Source organism: Lynx rufus, unplaced genomic scaffold, assembly GCF_022079265.1.
Source record: "Lynx rufus isolate CCGP_SWC_20201006 ecotype Redwood Valley unplaced genomic scaffold, mLynRuf1.p SCAF_5, whole genome shotgun sequence".
Lineage (NCBI taxonomy): Eukaryota > Metazoa > Chordata > Mammalia > Carnivora > Felidae > Lynx > Lynx rufus.
In genome coordinates this window covers 26,494,529-26,503,271 of record NW_025814867.1, presented here as the reverse complement: position 1 = coordinate 26,503,271, position 8,743 = coordinate 26,494,529, and the positions used below count along the sequence as shown (strand labels likewise).

The following is an 8,743-nucleotide window of genomic DNA, read 5'->3' as shown; positions in this document are numbered from 1 at the left end:
AGCGCCACTAGCTTCCAGTTTCCATGGTAGGGTAGGATCCTAACTTTGGCAGGGCACCTGGCTTCAAGATGCAAAGCTTGGCATGCAAAGCATGTCCTACTATTTTTCCTTTGGATAAAGGCAGTTGCAAACACCCAATTATCAGATGAATTCAGGATGAACCGTGTGTGACAAAAGGTGCTGTCAGGTCTTCTTCCTTGAGAACTAGTTATTTATCTCCAGAACACATGTGCGATGGGTTATACCTGCTTGGCTATACAAAAGGGTGAGGTTTCTTTCTTTCTTTGCAACCGTATGGCAGATTGCCTGTAGTGCACATCGCCATCTGGTTCAATCATGCCACCGTTTTCTTTCTTTCCTCTATTTTGTGGCGAGGAATTTCTGCATCAGCAAGAGATTTATATCCTTAATTACATTTCCTCCAAAGTAACACGCTAGGGAAAAAACATTTCTGACCAGGTAAATGGCAGATGGGAGAAAGTCTCCTAAGGGAGAGGCCCGGAAGGTGGGGTAGGATGTTGACTGAAGAGAGAAGGGGGCGTTTCAGGCAGAACACATGACCCAAGCAAGGGCTCAAGTGGTACAATGCAAAGATGTTCAAGGAAAGGTGGAGAAATCAACTTAGCTAGAGTGAAGGACGGCTCACCTGAGAAGCAGACTTAGAAGAGAGGGTCCTGAATACCACGCCAAAGCATCTGTTTTGTCTCAGAGCTTGTAATCAAAGCATACATGATTAACAGGGCTCCCCCAAAGCAGACAAGTATCAAGTGAAGGTAAATGACTCAATACAAACTTCACCCAAACCAAAGAAGACTATTTTTCAGTGGAAATAGCCCACCCTTGGAATTTCATTTAGAAAGCTGAAGAATCTTTAAGGTCCCATTTATCAATGTCTCAATCCTAATAATTTAATCAACAAATTTTTACATAATATCCACTTTGTACTAGGTACTGAGCTAAGCACTGAAGATTTGGAAATAAATAAAAGAGAAATGGTTTCTGTCTTCAGAGAGCTTATAGACTATTGGGTAGGTACAAATGTAATACTTACACTTATTAATCTCTTTGCTATGTTAGGCATTGTGCTAGGCATTTAACCCAATTGCCAAAGCAAGCATTATTGTACTCACTTCACAGATGCAGAAACAGCCTCAGAGAGTATACAGTGCTCAAACTGACGTAGTCTGAAATGCAAAGTAAGATTATAAATGCAGTTCTTTTGAGTTCAGCCACCACCCTCTGTATTGCAAGTTAGGAAAGCACACATTCCTGCCTTGTTCCTATCCTCAGCAGGAAATAAGTCCGTCCTTCTTTATTATGCACGATGTCGGCTGTAGGCTTTTTGTAGATGTCCTTTATCAGTTTGAGGAATTTCCTTCCTATTTCTAGTTCACTGAACATTTATATCATTCAAGAATGTTGAATTTTGTCAAGTGCTTCTTAATCGTCTATTAAAATGATCATATGACTTTCCTAGTGTATTCTGTTAATATAGTGATTTACACCGATTCATTGCAAATGTTAAATCAACCTTACATTCCTAGGATGAACTCTAATTAGTCGTGATGTATCTTCCCTCTTGCTATCTCTTTTTACTAAAGTACAATTGACGTATGTGATCAGGTATGCCATATAATGATTAAATATTTGTATATATTGCAAAATTATTACCACAATAAGCACATACATAGCTGCAAAACTGCTTTTTCTTCTGATGAGAACTTTTAAGATCTCCTCTCATACCAACTTACAAGTATGCAATACAGTATTATTAACCATAACCACCATGCTGTAGATTACATCCCCATGACTCAGATATTTTATTACTGAAAATTTGTACCTTTTGACCCCCTTCACCTATTTGCTAATACTTTGTTAATGATTTTTATATCTATAATTATGAAAAATATTGATCTATGGTTTTCTTGTAATTTCTTTGAATGTTTTGATATAAAGGTAATGCTAGCATTAGAATAAGTTGTGCAGTGGTCACTTCTATTTTCTAAAAAAAGTTTGTATACATTTTTTCTTCATTAAATTTTTCATAGGCTTCACCATGTAACCATCGGGACCTAGAGTTATCTCAGAAAGATAGTTTTTGATAATAAATTCAATCTTTAATACATACACTAGAACTATTCAGACTTTTTCTCCTGTGCCATTTTTTGGTAAGGTGTATTTTCCAATAAATTTGTCCATTTTGTCAAAAAAAATTTTAACGTGTTGGCAATAAAATTGTTCATAAAATTTCCTTATTATATTTTTAATTTTTGAAGGATCTGTAGTTGATGATCTCCCATTCCTGCTATTGGTGATTTGTATTCTCTCCTTTTTTTAAAAAAAATGTTTTATTTATTTTTGAAAGAAAGAGAGCAAGCAGGGGAGGGAGAGAGAGAGAGGAACAGAGGATCTGAAGCAGGTTCTGCATGGAGAGTGCAGAACCCGATGTGGGGCTTGAGATCATGACCTGGGCTGAAGTCCAATGCTCAACCAACTGAGCCACCCAGGCACCCGTCTCTCCTTTTTTTTCTTCATCAGTCTTAACTAAAAGTTTGTCAGTTTCATTGATCTCTTCAAAGAGCCAGCTTTTAGATTTAATTTTCTCTATTGTCTCTTCTCTTTCAAGGACTTATTCTCTTCCCTTTATAATTTCCTTCCTTCTACTTAACTTTGTTTTTACTCTGCTCTTCTTTTCTTACTTTCTTAATGTGGGATCTTAGTCCTTGATTTTAAATGTTTCTTCTTTTCTAATATAAGCATATAAATCCATAGATTCTTTCAATAGACTGCTTTCTCTCTCTGTATGTTGTATTCATTGTCATTCAGTTCAAAATATTTTTCCTTTTATTTTAATGTTTATTTATTTTTGAGAGAGAGGAAGAGAGAGACCACAAGCAGGGGAGGGGCAGAGAGAGACAGACACAAAATTGGAAGCAGGCTCCAGGCCTGTCAGCTGTCAGCACAGAGCCCGACGTGGGGCTCGAACTCATGAACCATGAGATCATGACCTGAGATCATGATTGGACACTTAACTGACTGAGCCACCCAAGTGCCCCGTCAAAATATTTTCTAATTTCCTTTGTGTCTTTGGCCCATGAATCATTTAGAAATATGCTATTTCATTTCTAGATATTCATGGTTTTTCTGCATCTCTTTTTTTAAGTTTATTATTTTTTTGAGGGGGGGAGGGGCAGAAAGAGAGGGAGAGAGAGAGGATTCCAAGTAGACTGTCAGCACGGAGCCCGATGCGGGGCTGGAACTCACGAACCATGAGATCGTGACCTGAGCTGAAATCAAGAGCCAGACACTTAACCGACTGAGCCACCCAAGTGCCCCTAGATCTCTTTGGATAATCAATTTCCATTTAATTCTATTATAGTCAGAGAATACAGTCTGTATGCTTTAAGTCCTGTTAAATTTATTGAGGTTTGTTTTGTGGCCCAGCATGCGGTCTATGTCAGTGAATACACCGTGTGCACTTATACAGAACGCATATTCTACACTTGTTGAATGTAGTGGTCTACAAATATCCATTACACCAAAGTGGTCAACGGTGTCGGTCAGATATTCTGTGGCTTTCCTGCATGTTTTCTGTCTGGTTGTTCTATCAATTGCTGGAAGAGAAGTGTTACATGTACAAGGCTGTGATTGCAGGATTATCCATTTCTTCCTTTTCTTCCGCCAGCGTTTGCTACGTGTATTTTGAGATTCTATCATTAAAGGCTAACAGATTTATAATTGTTACGTCTTTCTGACGAACTGTGCCTTTTATCCTTAAGAAACATCCTGCTCAGATCCTGAGGGCGCTGCAGCCCGCAGCCTCAGCCAGGGAGTCCCGGCCGCTTTCAGTGGAGAAGCCTGGCCAGCCACAGCCTCAGCACCATCACCTCCGGCAGCAGCTGCAGCCGCATCACCACCACCATCATTTCTACAACCGGAACCACAGCCACAACCAGCATCACCATCACCATCACCAGTGCCCGCAGCACGGAGCCAAGGGCAGCCCCAAGGCCCAGCCCAAGGCGTTGAAACATGAGCACAAACACTCCCTCCAGCAGCACCAGGAGACGCCGAAGAAGGAAACAGGCTATGGTGAACTAAATGGTAATGCCGGAGAAAGAGACGTATCTTTAAAGAGCCTGGGTTCTGATGGAGCTACCGACCCTATTTCCAGGGTCCTCAATGGCAACCCACAGATCGCAGACACTAATCCGAAGCAGACTGTAAAGGCTGGCACCTTTGGGAAAGCAGGAATGAAAACCAGGAATTTCATTCGGAACAGTATGGACAAAAAGAATGGGAAGTCTTAGGAAAAGAAATCTGGAGAGAACCAGTCTGCAGAGAAGACTGATACTGTAGCAATTCGAAATGGCGTTGCGACAAATAATTCTGGCTATATTACTAGTGGTTATATGGGCAAAGGGGCGGATAATGATGGTAGTGAGATCTGAGAGCGGATGTACTACTCTTAAAAAAAAGGAAAGCTGGGGCAATAGTGCCCAGGGATGTGAAAGCCTTCATTGAGGGCAGGACAAAATAAGGCAACAAGAGACCAGGGCGCCAACCTTAAAACAGGGACTCGAAACTTTCAGGCCTGACGACAGTGAACAAAAGGGAAATCGAGTAGATGGTTCAAAGCCCATTTGGAAGTACAAAACTAGGCCTGGAGGAACAAATCGAGGAAAACCTGCTGTGGGTGATATGCTGCGGAAAAGCTCTGATATAAACCTGGCGTGAGCGGCAAAAAGTTTGATCATCGGCCCAAAGGAAAGCATCCTTCTGCTGTTACCTCCAAAGAGGACTCTTGGACCCTATTCAAACCACCCCCCGTTTTTGCAGTGGACAATAGCAGTGCTTAAAATAGTTCCTAAAGTAAGTTATGCAAAGCAAAGTGAAGGAAAACCTCAACAAAACTGTACAGAACTCTTCTGCGTCACCATCTTCTTCCTCCTCTTCGTCACCGGCTGGGGAAACTCAGACCCAGTCTTCAAGCCCATATCCCAGGTGCCTGTGTCAGCGCTGAAATCTGTTACTTCGGCCAACTTTTCTAATGGGCCTGTTTCAGCAGGGACTGATGCAAGCGTGTATTCTCCAGGGGGTCAGCCACTGTTAACTCCTGCTGCTAATACTCTAACACCCATCTCTTCTGGGACTGCTTCAGTTCTCCGGGACACGAGTTCGACTTCAGCGGCTGTTGAACAAATGAAATCTAGCCTTTTCATCTATCCTTCAGATATGCAAACGGTGCTGTTGAGCACAGCACAAGTGGATCTACCCTCTCAGATCAGCAAAACCTGGGGGCTATCTTCCAGAATCAGTGGGGTTTATCAATTATAAATGAGCCCAGTGCTGGCCCTGAGACTTGGGAAGTTATTGGGAAGTCATCAGATCATAAAGTGATGGAGGTGACATTTCAAGGGGAATATCTGCCAGGATAATCCCTCAGGAACTGAGCATCCCATGTTTCCCAAGGCTTATGAGCTGGAAAAACGGATTAGTCCCCAAATTCTGGGTAGCATTCGAAAATCTGGGACTACTAATGAGAGTGGAGCCTTATCCTTGGAACCCAGTCATATGGGTGGCCTGCAAAACTCAGACACCGGTGGTCAAGGTGCTTTAGTGTTTTTCTCAAAGGACTACGAGATAGAAAATCAAAATCCTCTGGTGTCTCCTACAAACACTTTGTTAGGCTCCACCAAAGAACAGAGATACCAGAGAGGTCTAGAAACAAATGATAGCTGGGGTTCTTTTGACCTGAGGGCTGCTATTGTCTATCACACTAAAGAAATGGAATCTGTTTGGAATCTGCAGAGGCAAGAGCCTAAAACGATGATCACTTACAATGAAGCCATGGATAGTCCAGATCAATGAAGGCCCAGACTGCCTATTTGTAACCTTTCTGCAACATTAGAGCCACCGTTCATGGGCGGGTTTGCGGGGGGAGGGGCATAGGCTTTTCTGCTCCTAGATCTTCAACGCAGCAGAGGAACCATAAGTAGAATCACAGGATAATACACACAAATATATATATACATACACACACACATATATGGTTATTTTTTAAAAAGGCAACTGAAAGTAATTAGACTTCTTAAGGAATCAACATTTATTTCAAGAGACTACACATGGTTCTTTAATCTCCAGTACTGAATAGTTTTTGTTTTCTTTTTCCTTTTGTTAGTTTTTAAGTGTGAATGCAAGTGATTAATGAGTACAGATTTATTACCAAGTGTGGTTCTAAAGTTCCTGCTGTCATCAACTTGGGCAACAAATGACCCACTGGAAAGGCAAATCCACTTAAAAGATCTCGTTCTATCTTGTTCTGTGACTAAAGTGATACACTAATCATGGGGAACCCAGAATGATTCAACATTTCCCCCACTCCTCCCTTGATCTTTTGGTTATACTTTGAGCCCCGCAAGAATCCTGGATAAAAGCCTCCAAGTTTGCAGGGGTGTGTTTATTTATTTATTTATTTTTAGCGAATATGATTTGCACGTCTTGCCAGGAGTTAAGCAGCCTCTGGGGGGTGTTGGGGAAAATTTTCCTTCTTTCCTTTTATTTTTTGTTGCGGGGGGTGGGGGGAATTGGGAAGGGCATTGAAGTTCTATAATTCTGGAATAGTTGGTGGTACATAGATCACTTGGCTTTGGTTACATATTGGACTTCAACAAGTGAGGAATCCATGAATTTCATTTATTTATTTTTTTTAATGTTTATTTACTTCTGAGACATAGAGAGACAGAGCATGAGTGGGGGAGGGGCAGAGAGAGAGGGGGGACACAGAATCCGAAGTAGGCTCCAGGCTCTGAGCCATCAGCACAGAGCCCGGTGCAGGGCCTGAACTCACAGACTGCAAGATCATGACCTGAGCTGAAGCCGGACGCTCAACGGACTGAGCCACCCAGGCGCCCCTCCATGAGTGTCATTTAAAGAAAAGTTATAGAACAATTGGATTTAGATATTTAATATGGAAAAATATTCCTTTGCCCATATTGTAATGTAATTGTATAAGTGGGAGCAGAAATATACTCTGCTTTTCAACTGTAGGTGCTCCAGACTTGCTCTCTGTCACTAACACTAAATGTGCTGTTTTCCTTGTTTTTTGTTGAACATCTAAACAGAAACTTCTGTACCTTTCTGTAAATTCTCTTCTAATCTCTCAGAAATATCTAAAAGGGGAAGAAAAAATTCCATGAAAACTTTTCATGTGTTTAGCCAGTGAGGAGGTGATAAACCCTGCCTACAGAAGGTATGTTTCCATGCAAACTATACTTCTGAGCTTATTAGCTTCTAATCATATCTTAATAAATATATTTTATTACTAGAGCAACATGGGTTTTTAAGGAAAATAACGTGAAATTCTGGAAACTTTCTTTTGGGCAGAGAAGAGCATTAGCCCTGTCTTATCACATTGCCATCCTGTTGCACTACAGCTTGTATATAGCATGCTAAAATAAATCTGTGTGTGTGTGTATGTGTATGTGTGTGTGTGTGTGTGTGTGCGTGCGTGTGCGTGTAGAAAAAAATATATATCACTTTTAGGGGCACCTGGGTGGCTCAGTCGGTTGGGCGTCCAACTTCAGCTCAGGTCATAATCTCACAGTTTGTGAGTTTGAGACTCACTTCGGGCTGTGTGCTGACAGCTTGGAGCCTGGAGCCTGCTTCAGATTCTGTCTCCCTCTCTATCTGCCCTCTTCCCCTCACGCTCTCTTTCTCAGAAATAAGTAAATATTAAAAAAAAAATTAAAAAAAAAGAAATATCCCTTTTATTTCTGGTAACATTCTTGTCTTGAAGTCTATTCTATGTAACATTTAAAATGATGATTTCATTCTTCTTATGATTACAGTTTGCATGGCATGTCTTTTTTCCACCCACTTGTTCTTAATCTTTACGTGTCTTTATTTCCAATTGTGCCTCTTCAGGAAGAATATAATATCTTGCTTTCTATCCACTCTGTTTATATTTGTCCTATAATTGGACTGATTATACCATTAACATTTAATATAATTATCAATTTGTTTGGATTCAGTCTATCACTGCCAGTTTTTCTCAGTCTAATTTTTCTTTATTTTTTTTATGCCATTCCCACTTTCTTGGCTTCTCTTTGATTCTTTGCATATATTTAGCATTTCATTCTAACCTATCAATTGGTTTTGGCTGAATTTCTTTTCCTAAGCAGTTGTGCAAGGGAGTATAAAACACAGACCTAGCCCAGGCTCTGAGAGTCTCCCTTTACTATCTGGCCCACAGGATCTACTTTTTCCAGCTCCTGAGCAGAAAGACAAGGTTTCTAGAGAGATTTAGCTGCCAGGGCTGCTGTGACCATCTTGCCTTTCCATGAAAAGGAGTCTGCCCTTCAAACAAAGCTTTAAGAGAGGAACCAACCAAAACAAAACGGAACAAGAGGTGCCTGGGTGGCTCAGTCGGTTAAGCCTCCGATTTTGACTCAGGTCATGATCTTACGGTTCGGTTGGTGAATTTGAGCCCCAGCCCCCCCCCCCCCCCCCGCCCCGTGCTGACAGCTCAGAGCTTGGAGCCTGCTTCCGATTCTGTGTGATTCTGTGTCTCCCTCTCGCTCTCTGCCCCTCCCCTGCTCAAGGTCTGTCTCTGTCTCTCAAAAATAAATGTTAAAAAAAATTAAAAAACAAAACAAAAAGTAAATACAAATACAATACTATGTGGCCACTTCATATTTTAACTCCTGTCCAAAACCTGCATCCTTTTGTTTACCTTTCAGAT

General features: G+C 41.2%; 1 pseudogene; it reads left to right on the top strand.

Annotated features, from left to right (window-relative positions):
• The first annotated feature begins 1,324 nt into the window (after window positions 1–1,324).
• On the top strand, window positions 1,325–5,871 carry LOC124527124 (nuclear fragile X mental retardation-interacting protein 2-like; annotated as a pseudogene).
• Window positions 5,872–8,743: the final 2,872 nt, after the last annotated feature.